We start from the raw sequence: 21,904 nt of genomic DNA, 5'->3' as shown, positions 1-21,904 counted from the left end.
TAAAAATCAACTATATACAAAAAGTGGAGCAGTGTCCGTCGACTCCAAATCATAATAAGAAACAAAGGAAACCTAAAACTAAAGAACTATATACAAAGGCGACGGGCAAGTCCAGCGGCTCACTCCGTGGTGTCCCGGGCCAGGGCATCATCGAACTCCTGTTCGATGTCCCGGAGGCGGTCCAGTTCCGTGGCCCCGAGGGTCCGCAGGGACGACGCTGTGTCGTCCTCCAACCCCCTGCGGATTGCCTCGAGGCACTCGGCCCGCCTCAGGGCCCTCCGCATGGAGTTCTCCGCCCTGACCATTGTGAGCCGCGCCTCTTCCGCCCGCCGCCGCTCCGCACCTATGGCGTGGCCCAACCGCTGCCACACGGAAGACACTCTCTGTCCTGGGTCCTCCTGCCCTCCGGCCAATGCCTGCCCCTCCGATGTGGAAGGCCCCGAGCCTTCATGTCTCCCACCATGTTGCTGCTGCTGCTCTGCCTCTGCCCGTGCACTGCCTCCTGCTGCCTGCACATCCTCCGCCGGCTGGGGTGCAGTTGTTGATGTGGCCACCCCTGCTGGACCTCCGACTCCCCACTGTGGCAGGGATGCCTCCTCCACCAGCCTGGCCGCACCGTCAGAGGCAGCTCCACAGGGCACCCAGGTGACTGATGGGTGGGAAGATGGCACAGAGGACGACTGGCGCGTAGGGGGTCCAGTTGAGGAGGGGGTCGGAGCAAGCCCCATCAGACGGAGGAATCCGGCCTGGGTGACCTGTCCCAGCAGGCTGACATGGTCAACGAGCCATTCGAGATGACGTGCAGTCTCTCCATGAAAAGACTGCAGGTCACCTCGCATGGCCCGTTGACGCAACGCCACACCAGCCAGGACAGGCTCAACCCGGACCTGGATGGCCACGTCCGCAGGCAGAGGAAGGCCAGTTGACGTCAGCTCATCCCCTGCCTGAAAACGGGTCTGGACGTAGGCATCCCTGCTGGTGCAAGATGATGCAGGGACAGGATCGGGGACAGGATTGCACACAGGCACCTCCGAGGTGGCCTGTGCTGCCTCCTGTCCCTGGTCCTGCACTGCACCACTAGCACCAGTGGGATCCCCACCTCCAGACCCCGTCTCTGGTGCTTGCACGGCCTCCTCCTCCACCAAACCCCCCACCAACCTGGATGACTCCGTGCCATCTTCCCCTGTTGGGCCCTGTGGGGTCCCAGCTGCCCCTTCTGCTGCCGAGGAGTCCAACTGCAACCTCCGCCTCTTGGACCTCCCCCCGGCAGCTGCGGCCTGGGACGCGGCACCGGACTCCTCACTCCCGACGAGATGACAACACGGGAGGGGAGCCGGGCCTTGCGTCTCCGGCTGGCGGTCGGATCCCCGCCGCTGTGCTCCACAGCACCTTCTCCGCCCTCTTCATCAGTTGACGCTGCAGACAGGGAGAAACAAAACACAGGCATCAGGGCACTGTACAATGGACACATACACACATGACAGTTGCACATGAGTGGCATTGGCAAACCTCAGACATGTCATCACAATCCCCAACACACATGTCATTGCAACTCGCACACATGAGCCATACCACAGCCATATCGCAACTGCCACCACCATCCCTACACATACAACAGCATCAGCAGCCAAAGGGGAGCCAGACATCACATGCAACACAGGAAGTGCACCACACATGTACACACACCACCACACTTGCATGCATGTCTACACCTCTGCCAAGTGTCGCACTGTTCAGACGGGCATCCATGTCACATCTGCCAAACAGGCTTCCACATACCGCTGTCACATGCATCCATGTTGCATCACTGTTGCACCCTTGTCAAATACACACACATGCACATGTACACAGTGCTCGTACATGCAGCCGAAAACAACATACATGCCTGACATGACGGACATGTCTACTTACATACACATTCATCCAAACATGTGTGCACGCACAACTGTATTTGCTATGCAAGCCTACACACACAAGCACCATCCATGTCTCACACATTACAGCCCTCGCATGTGTCAGCCCCACGGCCCTGTACACCCCCACCCATACTCGACCCCATACAAACAGATGTGCAACCTGCACAATACCGAATAATCACCACACGCACTGCTCACAATCAGGATGCATGTACACTCACCGCTCGACTCCAGACGGGTCTGCTTCTCTAGTACCTGGACGTGGAGCGCTGGGGATATGCGTTCCAGGACCCCCATCTGTTCTTCCGACAAGTGGCCCCGGCACCCCTTGGCATCCGCTGCCTTCAAGAGGCGCCGGGCCTTGTTCAGGGTCCTGAACCTGAAGTCCTCCCAGCGCTTCCTGACATGTTGTAAATCCCGGACTGCCACCCCCTCCGCGTTGATGGCAGTCACGATGTCAGTCCAGATCCGAGTCCGTCCTTCCTTGTCGGCGCGGGAACTTCCGAAGAGGGCATCATACTGCCCCAGGACTTGCTCCACCAGGACACCAACTTCGGTGGCACTGAAGCTGGTGCCCCTCTGCCTCTCTGGCCGGGGGTTGTCAGTGGTCACAGATGGTGTTTGCCCCGACATGACAACCCCAGAGGCAGGAGTGGGTGGGCAACTGGGTCCTGGGGCTGGGCTGTGGAGCGATGGTATTCCAGTCGGGAGTCTTCGGTTCCAGCAGGGGTGGTCACAGCAACAGCACCCCTGGCTGATGTGCAGGCAGCAAATGGCAGTGCACGTGGGCAGCAGGCAGTCAGGCAGCAGCAGATGGCAGGTGGGAGCGTGCTCGGGGCTCTGGGGGGCAGTAGTTCGGCCTTCTGGGCAGGAGCGTGGTCTTCCGTGTGCTTACGCGTGGCCAGCTTGGTGCGGCGTGATTTGGCACGTGAAAATCCTGCACGTCAGCGTGAAAATCGAGGAAAGGCCCTTAGCGCGTAAGCGCGTCAGCACGCATACGCGATTCTATTGGACCAAAGGCCCTCAGCGCGTAAACGCGTCAGCACACATACGCGATTCTATTGGACCAAAGGCCCTCAGCACGTAAACGCGTCTGTGACGTGACCCGCACGGGTGTTTCCCACACAGCACGTGATGACAGAGCACACGTGGAAAGACTGCACGTCAGAGTGTCATCGCGTGTAATTGGACAGCACGTCAGAGTGTCATCGCGTGTAATTGGACAAAAGTGCGCGTACACGCGATTGGCCTATGTACGTGTATATCAGGTGTGCGCGGACACTTACACACGCAAGTACGTCAGCGCACCTGTATCCCGGGGTGCGCGGGAATTTCCACACGCTATTGGACTGGGTACTGGATTTCAGGGGTGCGCGGGTCACACGCTCGCCTACAACACGCGCAACGCATAAATTTGCGCGCTAACAAAATAACAAGCTCAGACCCAGGATGAACATACCGTTCCTAACAGCAGTGGGCGTGGGCTACCAAAGGAGGAGGAGGAGGATAGTCAGGGCCAGAATATTCACACCCAGAACCAGCCTTTTCGGGATGCCTGATGACCAGGTGCATGGGAGGTACAGGTTTCCACCACACATTATACTGGACCTGGTGAGTGAGTGGGAGGATGACCTCACATCACCCACCCTGTGCTCCCAAGCACTCAGCCCCCTGGAGAAGGTGCTCAATGTACTGCACTTCTTAGCCACTGGATCATTTCAGTGGACAAGTGCCATTGTGGGTGGTGTATCACAGGCCACCCAGTCACGCTGCCTACACCAGGTCTTGAACATCATCACTGCACGGCCATCAGTCCGCAGGCACATATACCTGCCCAGAACACCTGCAGAAAGGCATGCTGCCGCCCTGGATTTTTACGGTGTGGCACGATTCCCCAAAGTGCTAGGTGCCATCGACTGCACCCATGTGGCTCTACATCCCCCCAGGGCATCAGAGCACATCTATAGGAACCGCAAGCACTGGCATTCCATCAACGTGCAGGTAGTATGTAATGCCAAGGGAATCATCACCTCAGTATATGCCAACTATCCCGGGTCAACCCACGACAGCTTCATTTACCGAATGTCCACCCTAAGCCGGGACCTAGAAGCTGGGCGGCATGGCGATACATGGCTGATTGGTGAGTATGAATGCCACTGCACATGCATGCATGTCAGATACTGAGCAAAGTCACAACCCCACCAATGCTACCAATCACCACCTCCACAGGGGACAGTGCCTACCCTCTCAGCCCCCACATGATGACGCCAATTCGGAACCCCACCACGCCACCCGAGGTAAGATATAACACAGCCCACATTACAACCCGGGGCATAGTGGAGCGCACATTCGGAGTGCTAAAGTCACGCTTTCGCTCCCTTGACCGTTCTGGCGGCCAGCTGTTGTACGCTCCCCCAGTAATGTGCAGGATCATAGTGGCAGCATGTGTCCTGCACAACGTTGCAACACGCCGGGGCCTGGCCGTGGACATGGTGGTGGCACCACATCCCCAACCACATGCACAGCCGCTGCGCATGGGAGGGGAAAGGGCACGGGGGGAGGCAGCCCGTACACAGCTAGTGGCTAATTACTTCACATAGAAATCACACCCCTGTGGAGTGCACACTGCCCTGGCACATTCCATCTGACAATCAATGATGACTCAACCTGACACTGATCCTGAATGTCTGGAGAATGAACCGTGAAAACCATATCAGCCTGAGATTGTTCACCTGGAAGTGTCACAATGTGTGCATCCCTACCCACACAGACACCACCAATGCAGTTTTGTGAAGTTGCACATTCAAGCAGCTAAAATGAATACCCACTTGCAAAATGCAACAAGAGGACAGTGCCATGTCAGCCAACCCAACCCCAGCACCGCCACACGACACACCATGCCATGTCATGCTATTTGCAGGTAAACAAAGTAATCCCCACAACATGACACTAGTGTCACAATGTACAGTGTCCCTATTAGAAACTTGCAACACCTGAAATGCTCACAGTAATGCCGGACCAACAACAAACTTGAGCACGTACTACCATTAACATGACATCACAAATGTTAAATATTAGTACTCTCACCACCTGGAAATGCCTGCACTCCCACCACTACCAACTGTGCAGTGTTGGCGCCATGTAGAGTTGTAGGTGCACTGCTGCCAACATGGACCCCATCTCCAGACTAGAGGTCCTTGTGTAGACATGAGGAAGGGACCTGCAAATTGGGAGGTAGACACAGAAGATGAGTTACACATCAATGCAACATGCAGTGTACAACACAACAGCAATATGCACTAGGATTGTATACACAGTATTGACTACAGACTGCCCACACAGCTCATGGGAGTCCAACGTCACTGTGTAATTCACTGTCACTTGGGCACACCCTTTGCAAGCCCATGGAAACGGGAAGCAGGAGGGGTGTGTGTGACTCAAACCCAAGCATCTGAACCAAATACATTACAAGCCTGCATGTGCCCAGCCACAATGCAGCGTATGCCCACAGGAACCACGGAAGCCAACAAATCGTCCCAAAAAAATTGGGAATAAAATAAATAAAAATAAAAAAAATAAAATAAAAAAAAAATAAATAAAAAAAATGGCCATTGATGGGCCCGGGGGGCGGGCGTTTGGGAGGCCACCCAGGAGGTCCGAGGACAGGATGCACACCAGAACCCAATCGGTGGATCCTGGGAAAAAAAAACACCTCCATGGGCTCATGGCCCACACGGCTACCCTATTGTGGGAGTATCACTGCTGTCGCTATTATCACCCTGTGCAGCTGCATCCGGAGGTGGTTGCACTATGGGAGGCAGCCCACACAAGGCCCTAGTCTGCTCCTCCATGGCTGCAAGCATGCGGGTGTGGTAGGTCTGGTTCTGGAGGATGAGTGTGCGGAGGTCCCCATGCAACAACTCACGGGATGCCCGGACCTCCGCCCTCGTTGCCTGCATCTCAGCTGAGAGCGTACGGGTGAGACGCTCCAGCTGCTGTTCTGTCCTTTGGTGTGTTGAAGCCTCAAGCTCAACAAGAGTCGTCCTGAGGTGAAGGAGCTCCTGCCTCAGGGCTTCCCTGTGGCCCTGGGACTCAATGGAGATGGCCTCCTGCAGAGTCGCCAATGCCGCCCGCCTGTCCCTGTTGGACCCCAACATGTCCTCCCTGTGTGACTGGCAGATGGAGTCGGTTGCCTGCTCTAGTCGCTCCATCAGTCTTTCAGGGGGGACAATGGAAGTGGCCACCCTATCCATGGCCTGAGCCATCATCTCGGATGATGCTGCCTGTTGGGTTGCCATACCGTAAATGGATTGCTCCCATGCGGTATTGCCAGGTGGCGTACGGCCACCACGTCGGCGGGCACCACACCTGTCTGGGGCAAGGCGAACTGCGCCTTGCTGTGCCAGCACTGCCTGAGGCTGCAGGACTGCATTCCCCCTCTGATCTGCTGGCCCAGGAACAGGATCAGATGTCGCGGAATGTGACCCTGCATCCGTAACCACCAAAGGCGTAGCTGCCAACACTGACATCCCCATTGAGGGTTCTGACCCTGGTGCAGGTGGGTGGGACAGAACAGAATCCCTCCCTGGAACACTAACCTGCGACGGCACGTAGGTCTCATCCGAATCAACACCTGAGTACAGCTCGGGGGAGGTGCAGCCAGAGACACCCCTTGAGAGCACGACCTGCAGCACTTGTGGGTTCTCACCCACCACCACACCACGTCCCTCACTGGTGGTTGGTCGGCCCTCGGACCCCTCCTGGGTCTGCACCATCTCCACAACCCCAGCAGTATCAGGTGCGTCTTCCCCTGCAAAGACATAAAAACAAAGAAATGGAAACAGGCATTAGCACCATGGCACACAATGAGGGCTGAGAAGCAAGAGAACCAGTACTTGATTGACACATGTCCCACATGACTAAAACCATCCCATGCATGCACCCTCACTGCGTATGAAGGGCAGGCAAATGGCACACACTGATGACACCAAGATGGAAGATGAACACATTTTCTGCATGCTGCCTGGCAGTGGCATCACACATTGGCCTGTGATTACCAGGTGAAACACACATGCCATCACACAGATGGCATGTACCATTGCTATTGAGTGAAGATGGAGAGGAGGGCAGCACCTATTCATTCAGTCCAGTTCCCGCATGTAATAGCTCTTCTAATTCAAACAGGTCAGATTCTTCACCTGGAGCTGCCAGTCCGAAATGGTCCAATTGCACAGGGACATGTTTGAACAAATGATATCCAGGTAACAAAGTCACTCCACTTTACCATAGCCATGTTAGACATGTGACTAGAGGACTGCGACATGCCTAGTAAAAGTGGTGGAATGCAAACAATATGACTAAATGAACAGTGAAAAATTAAGCAACAATGTTGTGGCAAGGTGACACTTCAAGGGCAACTGGCGTGCAGTTGGGCTAGATGTCTACTGTTGGCAGAAGGGATACTGCTATGGCCAAATGCAGCTGCGCAGGATGTATTGCATGAAGCACATGGCTGATCCATACGACTCAGGCGCACACAATCTCACCTGGCACACAAATAGAAGCCCTCACACACACCATGCACATGGATGACACACACATGCATGTGCACTCACCGGACAATGCCTCGTAATCAGCCAAATCTCCCACGCCTTGGATCTGTTCCTCCGTGACGTAGGTCCCAGCGACTGACTCATGTGGAGTGAGTTCCATGTCTACTACTGGAGACCCACCTCCAGTCACTAGAGTTGCGGCATGACCTGAGGCCAGCTTACTCTTTGCCCTGCGCTTTAGGTCATTCCAGCGCTTATAGCAATCATTGGCTGTGCGCCTCACGATTCCAAGGGCACTTACGATGTCCGCAATGGTCTGCCAGTGTGCCTGGCGTTGTGCAGGTGTGGTCTTGGATCCTGCAACAATGACCATCTCGTTGTCATGTGCGGACACATACTCGACAAGTGCATTCAGTTCGTCATCCGTGAAGCTGGGCTTCCTGGACGGGCCGGACTGTGTAGCCGTGTCTGGGGCATCAGCCTGTGCCGGACTGTGCCTTCCGCTTGGAAGGTGGTGGTGATCCTGAGTGTCCTGCGCCGCTCTGGACACTAGGGGCAGGAGCCCTGGTGGACTCTGTATCAGGAGTGTGGGATTGCACACTCAGCATGGGAGTTGGTGCAGGCATTGGCTCTAGTGTGATGGTGTCAGGGGGAATGTCAGCAGCATGGACTAGGACCGACACTGTCCGGGCTGGGTGTGTGAGGGCTGGGGTGGATGGAGCCGCAGCTGCCCCTGCAGCCTCTCCGCCCTGCCTACTTGGTGCAGCAGATGACCTTGCTGCCCCAGATGCACGTGGCATGGTGACATCAACGTGCACCAGCGCACGTGTCATAGGCCTGCTGACCTGGAAGTCAGCCATGGAGTCAGCCAGGTCTGGTGCCAGAATGGGCTGGTCCAACAAGGGCTGAGCATGGATGGTGTCAGCCACATCAGCCTCAACGGGAGGGGGGGTGGGGGATTATGGGTGCCCTTGACTGGTCCTCCACACATGGGGGGACAGGCTCACCCTGCAAGTAACGACCACGTCCCCTACCGGATCCACCAAGCCACCACTTGTGGCTCTTCCACCTTTGCCACCCTTACGGAATCCTCACCTCCCAGCCATGGCACTGATGTTAATGTGCGTATGGGAGTGGCTGTAAAATATTGTCCTGGGCAATTGGGGGTCAAAGGGGTTGGGTACCAGATGGTAATTGTACCCTAGTGCTCTTGCAAGGCTGATTGTAACCCCTGGGGAAAGATGACGGGTCACGCTACGCACAGGAGCCCCAAAAAAGGGAGATGACGTGCACGCAACCCCTCCTAGACCACGTGTGCAGAAAGAAAAACCTGCACTACGCTGTGGCACCCAGTAACACAAGAATGAACGTATCCGTGTCACACGCAGCCTAGAATGACCTCTGAAGGGGTAGGCTACACACGGGGCAAGCACAGAAGTTGGATACGTGCGTGACTCACCGTCTGCCAGGTAAAAGAGCGTGAAAAAGGAGCGCCTTTGGTTGGCAACACCCCCGCCAAAAGAAGATTTGTACGCTGTCTGAGGAGACAGGACAACAGTAGAAGGGAAAACTGTTTGAGGGAACAGGCCCAGGTAAACCAGTAAAAGAGAAAAAAGAGAAAAAGCTGTCAGAGGTAACAGGCATTACGAACTTGAAACGCCGTGAAGTAAATCGCGTGTGAAACGACAAGAAGTACAGAATTCACCCACTCGCTCTCCACGAAAAGCACTTACAAGGAAATGGTGTTCTACGCGTACCTTTTATACAGGCCCACACGTCCAGCGTCACTTACGCGGCGTGTACGCGCTAGGGCCATTTCCACCAATTACACGCTTTGTCACTTATGCGTGTAGGGCCATTTCCACCAATTACACGCTTTGTCACTTATGCGTGTAGGGCCACTTCCACCAATTACACGCTTTGTCACTTCTGCGTGTAGGGCCATTTCCACCAATCACACGCGATGACACTCTGACGTGCAGTCTTTCCACGTGTGCTCTGTCATCACGTGCTGTGTGGGAAACACCCGTGCAGGTCACGTCACAGACGCGCTTACGCGCTGAGGGCCTTTGGTCCAATAGAATCGCGTATGCGTGCTGACGCGCTTACGCGCTAAGGGCCTTTCCTCGATTTTCACGCTGACGTGCAGGATTTTCACGTGCCAAATCACTCCGTACCAAGCTGGCCACGCGTAAGCACACGGAAGACCACGCTCCTGCCCAGAAGGCCGAACTACTGCCCCCCAGAGCCCCGAGCACGCTCCCACCTGCCATCTGCTGCTGCCTGACTGCCTGCTGCCCACGTGCACTGCCATTTGCTGCCTGCACATCAGCCAGGGGTGCTGTTGCTGTGACCACCCCTGCTGGAACCGAAGACTCCCGACTGGAATTCCATCGCTCCACAGCCCAGCCCCGGGACCCAGTTGCCCACCCACTCCTGCCTCTGGGGTTGTCATGTCGGGGCAAACACCATCTGTGACCACTGACAACCTCCGGCCAGAGAGGCAGAGGGGCACCAGCTTCAGTGCCACCGAAGTTGGTGTCCTGGTGGAGCAAGTCCTGGGGCAGTATGATGCCCTCTTCGGAAGTTCCCGTGCCGACAAGGAAGGACGGACTCGGATCTGGACTGACATCGTGACTGCCATCAACGTGGAGGGGGTGGCAGTCCGGGACTTACAACATGTCAGGAAGCGCTGGGAGTACTTCAGGTCCAGGACCCTGAACAAGGCCCGGCGCCTCTTGAAGGCAGCGGATGCCAAGGGGCGCCGGGGCCACTTGTCGGAAGAACAGATGGGGGTCCTGGAACGCATATCCCCAGCGCTCCACGTCCAGGTCCTAGAGAAGCAGACCCGTCTGGAGTCGAGCGGTGAGTGTACATGCATCCTGATTGTGAGCAGTGCGTGTGGTGATTATTCGGTATTGTGCAGGTTGCACATCTGTTTGTATGGGGTCGAGTATGGGTGGGGGTGCACAGGGCCGTGGGGCTGACACATGCGAGGGCTGTAATGTGTGAGACATGGATGGTGCTTGTGTGTGTAGGCTTGCATGTCAAATGCAGTTGTGCGTGCACACATGTTTGGATGAATGTGTATGTAAGTAGACATGTCGTCATGTCAGGCATGTATGTTGTTTTCGGCTGCATGTACGAGCACTGTGTACATGTGCATGTGTGTGTATTTGACAAGGGTGCAACAGTGATGCAACATGGATGCATGTGACAGCGGTATGTGGAAGCCTGATTGGCAGATGTGACATGGATGCCCGTCTGAACAGTGCGACACTTGGCAGAGGTGTAGACATGCATGCAAGTGTGGTGGTGTGCGTACATGTGGGGTGCACTTCCTGTGTTGCATGTGATGTCTGGCTCCCCTTTGGCTGCTGATGCTGTTGTATGCGTATGGATGGTGGTGGCAGTTGCGATATGGCTGTGGTATGGCTCATGTGTGCGAGTTGCTATGACATGTGTGTTGGGGATTGTGATGACATGTCTGAGGTTTGCCAATGCCACTCATGTGCAACTGTCATGTGTGTATGTGTCCATTGTACAGTGCCCTGATGCCTGTCTTTTGTTTCTCCCTGTCTGCAGCGTCAACTGATGAAGAGGGCGGAGAAGGTGCTGTGGAGCACAGCGGCGGGGATCCGACCGCCAGCCGGAGACGCAAGGCCCGGCTCCCCTCCCGTGTTGTCATCTCGTCGGGGAGTGAGGAGTCCGGTGCCGCGTCCCATGCCGCAGCTGCCGGGGGGAGGTCCAAGAGGCGGAGGTTGCAGTTGGACTCCTCGGCAGCAGAAGGGGCAGCTGGGACCCCACAGGGCCCAACAGTGGAAGATGGCAGGGAGTCATCCAGGTTGGTGGGGGGTTTGGTGGAGGAGGAGGCCGTGCAAGCACCAGAGACGGGGTCTGGAGGTGGGGATCCCACTGGTGCTAGTGGTGCAGTGCAGGACCAGGGACAGGAGGCAGCACAGGCCGCCGCGGAGGTGCCTGTGTGCAATCCTGTCCCCGATCCTGTCCCTGCATCATCTTGCACCAGCAGGGATGCCTACGTCCAGACCCGTTTTCAGGCAGGGGATGAGCTGACGTCAACTGGCCTTCCTCTGCCTGCGGACGTGGCCATCCAGGTCCGGGTTGAGCCTGTCCTGGCTGGTGTGGCGTTGCGTCAACGGGCCATGCGAGGTGACCTGCAGTCTTTTCATGGAGAGACTGCACGTCATCTCGAATGGCTCGTTGACCACATCAGCCTGCTGGGACAGGTCACCCAGGCCGGATTCCGCTGTCTGATGGGGCTTGCTCCGACCCCCTCCTCAACTGGACCCCCTACGCGCCAGTCGTCCTCTGTGCCATCTTCCCACCCATCAGTCACCTGGGTGCCCTGTGGAGCTGCCTCTGACGGTGCGGCCAGGCTGGTGGAGGAGGCATCCCTGCCACAGTCGGGAGTCGGAGGTCCAGCAGGGGTGGCCACATCAACAACTTCACCCCAGACGGCGGAGGATGTGCAGGCAGCAGGAGGCAGTGCATGGGCAGAGGCAGAGCAGCAGCAGCAGCAACATGGTGGGAGACATGAAGGCTCGGGGCTTTCGACATCGGAGGGGCAGGCATCGGCCGGAGGGCACGGGGACCCAGGACAGAGAGTGTCTTCCGTGTGGCAGCGGTTGGGCCATGCCATAGGTGCGGAGCGGCGGCGGCGGGCGGAAGAGGCGCGGCTCACAATGGTCAGGGCGGAGAACTCCATGCGGAGGGCCCTGAGGCGGGCCGAGTGCCTCGAGGCAATCCGCAGGGGGTTGGAGGAGGACAAGGCGTCGTCCCTGCAGACCCTCGGGGCCATGGAACTGGACCGCCTCCGGGACATCGAACAGGAGTTCGATGATGCCCTGGCCCGGGACACCACGGAGTGAGCCGCTGGACTTGCCCGTCGCCTTTGTATATACTTCTTTAGTTTTAGGTTTCCTTTGTTTCTTATTATGATTTGGAGTCGACGGACACTGCTCCACTTTTTGTATATAGTTGATTTTTAGGTAGGTTTTTTAGTAGGTTTCCTTTGTTCAGTTGGGCTCATGGACCCTGGGTAGTTTTTTACATAGTTCTTTGTTGCATGGAGATTTTTTTACATTTGACTTTGGACAAAAAATGTTTGGATTCTGATTTGCATTTTTTGGTTTTTATACGGACAACAAGCTTATTTTTTCTCATTCACATTGTAGCTTGTTTCATTTCTTTAGCATTCTTTATTTTTTTCAATAAATATTTTGTTTCCTTACTTCACTGTGTTGTATCATCTCATTGGTTTCATGCATGTCATGTTGGGTGTTTTCCCATTCAATTGCAACCATTGTGTGTGACGGACATGGGTTCATTAGCTTCATGAACATTGGGGGTGTAACATGTAATTTCCATTTCCATGTGGGTGAATGGGTTACTTGGTAGGGCTTTTTGGCTGTGGAGGCTGACCATTACGCACATGATTGGGGATTGTGAGGACCTGGTGGAGGGTGCCCCTGCACTGCTGGGGGGTGGGGGTGGTGGGAGACATGGGTGGGGGCCTGGTGGAGGATGCCCCTGCACTGCTGGGGGGTGGGGGTTTTGGGAAACATGAGTGGGGGCCTGGTGGAGGCTGCCCCTGCACTGCTGGGGGGTGGGGGTGGTGGGAGACATGAGTGGGGGCCTGGTGGAGGCTGCCCATGGTGGCAGGGGGGTGGGGGTGGTGGGAGACATGAGTGGGGGCCTGCTGGAGGCTGCCCCTGGTGGCTGGGGGGTGTGGTTGTGGGAGACATGAGTGGGGGCCTGGTGGAGGCTGCCCATGGTGGCAGGGGGGTGGGGGTGGTGGGAGACATGAGTGGGGGCCTGCTGGAGGCTGCCCCTGGTGGCTGGGGGGTGTGGGTGGTGGGAGACATGAGTGGGGGCCTGGTGGAGGCTGCCCCTGCACTGCTGGGGGGTGGGGGTGGTGGGAGACATGAGTGGGGGCCTGGTGGAGGGTGGCCATGGTGGCTGGGGGGTGGGGGTGGTGGAAGACATGGGTGGGGGCCTGGTGGAGGCCGCCCCTGCACTCCTCGGGGGTGGGGGTGCAGGGAGACATGAGTGGGGGCCTGGTGGGGGCTGCCCATGGTGGCAGGGGGGTGGGGGTGGTGGGAGACATGAGTGGGGGCCTGGTGGAGGCTGCCCCTGGTGGCTGGGGGGTGGGGGTGATGGGAGACATGGGTGGGGGCCTGGTGGAGGATGCCCCTGCACTGCTGGGGGGTGGGGGTGGTGGGAGACATGAGTGGGGGCCTGGCGGAGGGTGGCCATGGTGGCTGGGGGGTGGGGGTGGTGGAAGACATGGGTGGGGGCCTGGTGGAGGCTGCCCCTGCACTACTCGGGGGTGGGGGTGCAGGGAGACATGAGTGGGGGCCTGGTGGAGGCTGCCCCTGCACTGCTGGGGGGTGGGGGTGGTGGGAGACATGAGTGGGGGCCTGCTGGTGGCTGCCCCTGGTGGCTGGGGGGTGGGGGTGGTGGGAGACATGGGTGGGGGCCTGGTGGAGGATGCCCCTGCACTGCTGGGGGGTGGGGGTGGTGGGAGACATGAGTGGGGGCCTGGTGGGGGCTGCCCATGGTGGCAGGAGGGTGGGGGTGGTGGGAGACATGAGTGGGGGCCTGGTGGAGGCTGCCCCTGCACTGCTGGGGGGTGGGGGTGGTGGGAGACATGAGTGGGGGCCTGGTGGAGGCTGCCCCTGCACTGCTGGGGGGTGTGGGTGGTGGGAGACATGAGTGGGGGCCTGGTGGAGGCTGCCCATGGTGGCAGGGGGGTGGGGGTGGTGGGAGACATGAGTGGGGGCCTGGTGGAGGCTGCCCCTGGTGGCTGGGGGGTGGGGGTGGTGGGAGACATGGGTGGGGGCCTGGTGGAGGCTGCCCCTGCACTGCTGGGGGTGGGGGTGGTGGGAGACATGAGTGGGGGCCTGGTGGAGGCTGCCCATGGTTGCAGGGGGGTGGGGGTGGTGGGAGACATGAGTGGGGGCCTGGTGGAGGCTTCCCCTGGTGGCTGGGGGGTGGGGGTGGTGGGAGACATGAGTGGGGGCCTGGTGGGGGCTTCCCATGGTGGCAGGGGGGTGGGGGTGGTGGGAGACATGAGTGGGGGCCTGGTGGAGGGTGGCCATGGTGGCTGGGGGGTGGGGGTGGTGGAAGACATGGGTGGGGGCCTGGTGGAGGCTGCCCCTGCACTCCTCGGGGGTGGGGGTACAGGGAGACATGAGTGGGGGCCTGGTGGGGGCTGCCCATGGTGGCAGGGGGGTGGGGGTGGTGGGAGACATGAGTGGGGGCCTGGTGGAGGCTGCCCCTGGTGGCTGGGGGGTGGGGGTGGTGGGAGACATGGGTGGGGGCCTGGTGGAGGATGCCCCTGCACTGCTGGGGGGTGGGGGTGGTGGGAGACATGAGTGGGGGCCTGGTGGAGGGTGGCCATGGTGGCTGGGGGGTGGGGGTGGTGGAAGACATGAGTGGGGGCCTAGTGGAGGCTGCCCCTGCACTGCTGGGGGGTGGGGGTGGTGGGAGACATGAGTGGGGGCCTGGTGGAGGCTGCCCATGGTGGCAGGGGGGTGGGGGTGGTGGGAGACATGAGTGGGGGCCTGGTGGAGGCTGCCCCTGGTGGCTGGGGGGTGGGGGTGGTGGGAGACATGGGTGGGGGCCTGGTGGAGGCTGCCCCTGCACTGCTGGGGGTGGGGGTGGTGGGAGACATGAGTGGGGGCCTGGTGGAGGCTGCCCATGGTGGCAGGGGGGTGGGGGTGGTGGGAGACATGAGTGGGGGCCTGGTGGAGGCTGCCCCTGGTGGCTGGGGGGTGGGGGTGGTGGGAGACATGAGTGGGGGCCTGGTGGGGGCTGCCCATGGTGGCAGGGGGGTGGGGGTGGTGGGAGACATGAGTGGGGGCCTGGTGGAGGCTGCCCCTGCACTGCTGGGGGGTGGGGGTGGTGGGAGACATGAGTGGGGGCCTGGTGGAGGCTGCCCCTGGTGGCTGGGGGGTGGGGGTGGTGGGAGACATGAGTGGGGGCCTGGTGGAGGCTGCCCATGTGGCAGAGGGGTGGGGTGGTGGGAGACATGAGTGGGGGCCTGGTGGAGGCTGCCCCTGGTGGCTGGGGGGTGGGGGTGGTGGGAGACATGAGTGGGGGCCTGGTGGGGGCTGCCCATGGTGGCAGGGGGGTGGGGGTGGTGGGAGACATGAGTGGGGGCCTGGTGGAGGCTGCCCCTGCACTGCTGGGGGGTGGGGGTGGTGGGAGACATGAGTGGGGGCCTGGTGGAGGCTGCCCCTGCACTGCTGGGGGGTGGGGGTGGTGGGAGACATGAGTGAGGGCCTGGTGGACGCTGCCCATGGTGGCAGGGGGGTGGGGGTGGTGGGAGACATGAGTGGGGGCCTGGTGGAGGCTGCCCCTGGTGGCTGGGGGTGGGGGTGGTGGGAGACATGAGTGGGGGCCTGGTGGAGGCTGCCCATGGTGGCAGGGGGGTGGGGGTGGTGGGAGACATGAGTGGGGGCCTGGTGGAGGCTGCCCCTGGTGGCTGGGGGGTGGGGGTGGTGGGAGACATGGGTGGGGGCCTGGTGGAGGATGCCCCTGCACTGCTGGGGGATGGGGGTGGTGGGAGACATGAGTGGGGGCCTGGTGGAGGCTGCCCCTGGTGGCTGGGGGGTGGGGGTGGTGGGAGACATGGGTGGGGGCCTGCTGGCAGGTGCCCCACAGTGCTGTGGGGTGGGGGTGGTGGGAGACATGCATTGTTGATCAGTAGTGCAAGGTGATGTGTGGGTTGGCTGGGGGGCATGCCCATGGTGGATGGGCTGCCTGCGGGACATGAGCAGGGGTGCAGGGTAGTCCCCCGTGGTGTGGGCTGCCTGCAGGGGCCGTGGAGGTTGTGGAGCGTACACCTGGGAGGACCCACACGGCCAATTCACGTGTAGTACTCCCCAGAACCCCTGAAATACACATTCCCTGCTGAAATCGCGTGTGCAACTTCCCGCACACCCCTGAAATACACGTACCCTGCTCGCACTGGCCCATTCGCGTGTGTAACTTCCCGCGCACCCCTGAAATACACGTACCCTGATGGAATCGCTTGTGGAACTTCCCGCGCACCCATGTAATACACGTACCCTGCTCGCACTGGCCCATTCGCGTGTGGAACTTTCCGCGCACCCCTGAAATGCACGTACCCTGCGGAAATCGCGTGTAGAACTTCCCGCGCACCCCTGAAATACACGTACCCTGCTGAAATCTCGTGTGGAACTTCCCGCGCTCCCCTGAAATACACGTACCCTGCTCGCACTGGCCCATTCGCGTGTGTAACTTCCTGCGCACCCCTGATATACACGTACCCTGCTTGCACGGGGCCAGTCGCGTGTGGAACTTCCCGCGCACCCCTGCAATACATGTTCCCCGCTTGGCGTTTGCTGTTTGCCAGCCCAGTGAACTGGTCCAGGGTTAGCGCAGCCCTTTGCGATGATTTAGCGATTTTGATGGCTTTTCCTTGCGCGAGGGCGTTCTTGGGGGCGTTACTGGCGCTGCTGCAGGGTCGCTGCGATTCTCTGCTCCACGGCTGGTTTGGAAGCCTAAAATCCATGAATACGCTGTGCGCGGAAATCGGTTTTAGCGCACGTGCCTGGCGCAGTCAATCGCACGCGGACACTCTGCGCCAGCCGCTTGCGACACTTTTCTGCGAAATTCTATGAATTACCCTGTAAATGTGTTGTCAGGATTGTTTGCTGCATTTCTGTGAAGTACTAACATTTGCAAACACAATGGGTCTGTACTGTGTGAGTAAATGTTGTCAACAATTGGTGGTAATTGAAATAGAATATTCATTGCTACATTTGCATAGCAACTTACACCAACTTTATTTGAGAATTTAAATGGTCCAGGTAGTTCTGTATCTAACTGCTTTTTTTGGAGTTTGTCTTCCTTCTTTAAAGAAGTACCTGGTTTACTTTCTCTAATTGATTCTTTTTTGTTTGTGGTACTTGATGAAGTATTAGTTTCTTTTATTCTCTTTGGAGGATTTGCAGTGACGCCCTGTTGAATTTCTGTTTGATTTAGTTTTCTTTTACAACGTTTTAGTTTTTGCGGAACAGAATATGTGTTTAGATGGGGAGTGTATAGTGAGCGAAGTCTATTATATTCTAAAATGCAAGGAATATCAGCGTTTACTTTACTTGCATCAAAGTTGATTAGAAATAGACCGTCAAGTGTACGTAAGCGTGATAGTGCTACGTAGCTCATACCTTCTTTAAAGACTGTGTTACCAATATCTATCATTGCTTTGTCTAGGGTAAGACCTTGTGATTTATGAATTGTGACTGCGTATGCAAGAGTTAGAGAAAATTGTTCTCTGCGTACATACATATCTTTGAAGAGAAGGAATCTAGCTGTTGAGCGTCCTATCCGTTTTACTTCTGAAAGTTTGTCAAAGAGTATATTGACAAACTGAATTTTGTTGTCACGTGGGTGTGTTTTGAAAGCCAACAACTGTACCCAGTGCTCCATTAACTAGTCCTTCGTCCACATCAAGGTTACGTTTAAGCATTACTCTGCAATTTAAGAATAATTTTAACATCTTTTCTAAGCCTGCTGTGTTTGAGATTGATTTTTCTAAATTATTTACTCTTGTTGTGGCTTGGTCACACATGGGTAGTGTCATACCATGTACATCTAGTTTGTCTGTGGCGCTAATTTCCATTATTGGTTGCATTTCTTTACTTAGCATGATTTCATTGAATTTGAATCAGCTTGCAAGAGTTGGCATTAAGGCCATACAATTGACATTTTTGTGGGCTAATTGTTCCATAACATCTGTAGCACATGCATTATCGCCATAAAGTGCATTAATGTGCCGGGTTTTCAATGTTGCTTCTGCTTCTTTAGAAAGTATACCAACTCTGAAACTTTTTAAAATGTTGGCATAAGTTAGATCTGCAGATTGGCGCATGTTTTCTGTTAATTCTCTGTATTGGAAATGTTGCCAAAGGTTGACATTTCCAATGCTGCCAACAGATTTACGGCAGAGTTTGTGCCCTAATGTTTTAAAAAGAGGTTCACCTTTTACTGGTGTTAATTGAAGCAGATCTCCAAAAACAATAATGTGTTTTCCTGCAAAGAGCTCTTCATAGTCTGTTTTGAGTACTTCTTGTAATCTGAGGTGAATCAAAGCTAACATCAGGTTGGAGACCATGCTCAATTCATCTATTAGTAGCATTTTCATTTGTTTCAATACTCTGCGTAATTCCATTGCAGCTTCTGCAGAAAGTTTGTAATAGTCTAATTTGTTCTGGTGTTCTACTGGTAATAGTAGTAATCGGTGTAATGTAACACCACCTATGTTGTAGGCAGCTAAACCTGTGGGGGCAGTGACAACAGCTGACAGTTTGTTGTTTGTCAATTGTTGAAGGAACTTACTAATGATTTTGATTAGGAATGTTTTGCCAGAACCTGCTTCACCACTGACGTACAGTAGTATAGGTTTATAATTATGGCAGGAACATTCTTTATTTTCATGTTTTACACCATGTGCAATTTGTTTTGTTACTTCTTGAAAAATGCTACTTTGCTCATTGTTTAGTTATGATTGTAGTATAGTTAAGTCTTCCTTATCTTCATACTGACACATGGTGTTTTCTACTTCTATCATAGCTAATTCTGCCTCATTTGTCATTAGTGGTTCTCCCAGTGGTTCTTGGCTTCCTGTTACAGAAGGTTGACTACTGTCAGGAGTATCCTTATCTAGTTGAGCTTGGAGTTCTTCTTCATGTTGCTGTTCATTGTGCAACATTGTTTTTTACTGTGTAAAGTTTACATCAGTTATAGTGCTTTCATTTGCTTTGAAAGCATCCTCATATGAGTCATAGTTATCTAGTAATTGTTCTTCTTTTCTCCATGGTTTGAAGAGTTGTAGCTGGGACATGTAATATACTTCTTTATGTTGAGGAGTCTTCAATGACAATTTGATATGATTAATTAAATTTGGTTTAGTGGGTTTAACTAAGCTGACTTCACAGTCTGCCACTCTATATTTACCTTTTTTTTCATCGGGTTTCATATTATTTTTGTATGTGTAGTTTTGGGCTATTTGGTATAGACACATGTTTTCCAAAGTATTACTTCTGTTTGGGTAGTATGTGTCCAATAAATTGTTTTTTAAAATGTCTTGGCTGTTGGGATCATGTTTGGCTATTGTTTCTATATCTTCATATGATTTTAGAACTCTTTTTCTAGATTTAACTGGACCAAGATTTAGCCATACTATATTCTCAGATTTACCATACAATGAAGTACCAGTTAAACAATCAGCTGCTTCATAAGATCCACATTCTCTATGGGTGAGCATTTTTATGCCCAAGCTGTATAATTTCTGAGATACGGTTTTATCTGATGACAGGTCATTCCAGAGGTCTTGGAGCTCTGTCTTTTCTGCTTTAGTTAAGTATGCTGTGACATATCGTGCAACTGCAGTAGAATTGTCTGCAATGTACTGCACATCTATGTTTGCATTCCATAAGTGGGCAATGATTGCATTATAATCATTGATATATTTTTCTTCTTCTTTTCTTTTTATGTAATATGTATTTTTAGGTGACTTTCCTTTAACAGTATGTCTAACTGAAGACATGAGGTTGTTTACTTGACCTGTATTTGTAACTGGTCTAGGGAAACCAAATCGGCATTTGGTGTAGTATTTGCCTTTGTTTTTGTATTTGCGACGACAATATTTTCCACATTTGTGTCTTTGAAATTGTAAAATTTGTGCACAAAGATCACTATTTGTGGCTTCTGATGGAATTTGACAAGTGACATATTTTTCAATAAACTGTAAAACAGTGGCATCACTGTCTTGACCAAATTTAGGAGCATCTTTAATCCATAAAAGCATGTGGATATGTGGTGCTCCTCTGGCTTGGTATTCTTTTCTCCAAAAGAAGTGTTGCACTTCTCCAAGGGGAGGAACAGTTTTATTACAAATAAAATGTAGCATAGCAATGAAGCGATGGTGAAAATATCTTGAAACATTAACAGAATCCAAAGAACAAAGTTCTCCAGGTGTTAGAATATCTATGTTTGTTTTGTTTTTATTTGATATGCGTAGGAAATCATGTAAATCTTCCCATGCATATTCTGCACAACTTAAAGTAACAAACCAAGTGGGTGGGCAAAGGTTTCTGATCATACAACGTACATCTCCATGACGTCGAAACCAGTACTCTTTAGTACCACGCATATTTGCTAATAGATTTGTAATATTTGATTGTAAAACCTCATCCTTTTGTTGCACTTTCTCTAATAATTGTGTAGCTGTCATATTTTGAAAGTGTGATCCTGATTTTAATATGTGTGCAACTCCGTAACATAAAGTTGCTAGTTCACTTTCAAAGAGTAGGTGGAATATGTATTCCACATTTTGTCTAAATCTGGGATCTTCAGAATACATCCGTAATGAGCGGTATTCTGAAGCTGATATTTGAATAGGTCTATCATCATACCTTCCTACTTTGCCAGTTGGAAAGAGTAGAGGAAAAGCACGTGCTTCTATACTTTTTTCCCATATACTGATTATCGATCCTTTTGTTTGACGCATTTGGTAAGTTTCCAGTACATCTTGTACGGTGTCATTACAGTGCAAAGGATGAATTGTATACTGGTCTAAAGTATTTGATATTGTAGCAGGATCTAGTAGCTCAAATTGACCAGCTTCTTGTGTTTCTTGAATTATTTCAGTTGTATCTTTCAAGTTTTCTTCAATATTAATTTCTTTGTAATATTCATTATTCTCTTTAAGATATTGGAAGGCTTGTCTAACTTTATATAAATCTACCAGCTGTTGCCATATTTTTTTGTCTTTTGTAGGTACTCCATATACTAATATAATTAAAGATTGCTGCATTGGACGTTGCACTCCTAGAGTATGCACATTTTCTTTTAGATTTAATGGTAAATAAACTACTTTTCCTCGAATGCCTTTTACCAATTCAGAGGGAGGTAATTTTGCTGTTTTTGGTTGAAGGCGTATTATTGCTTGAAATGGGTGTACTGTTTGAATTATGATGCTCTCATATAAATTAAGTTGTTGTAGAGGTTTTGGTACTGGGTATAATTCCAAATTATTTGTGATAGAACGTGAAGGAGTTTGGTTGTTGTCAAGTTTTGTAGTGCAATAACTGCAAAGTATTAAGGGCTCAGTTATTTCATATTTGTTTTCTGCTAGAAGGTAGAGAGCTAATTCAAACCATTTAGAATCTTCATTGTCTTCTATTTTGTATGATAGGTCCACAGTTTTTGTGTTACTTTTATAAAAAAATTCTACACATACATGGTTTGGTACTTCAGCTGATGTACTTTTAAATTTTAGTATTTCTTTTTTGTATGTGTTTAGCAAAAGGTTGCCATGTGTAGAATTGTTGCTTAATTGGTTTAAAGCTATTTCATTCTGTAAATGGCTTTCACTTCCAA

This window comes from Ambystoma mexicanum, chromosome 12 (assembly GCF_040938575.1).
Source record: "Ambystoma mexicanum isolate Mex_15411 chromosome 12, UKY_AmexF1_1, whole genome shotgun sequence".
Lineage (NCBI taxonomy): Eukaryota > Metazoa > Chordata > Amphibia > Caudata > Ambystomatidae > Ambystoma > Ambystoma mexicanum.
This window is presented reverse-complemented; position numbering follows the sequence as displayed.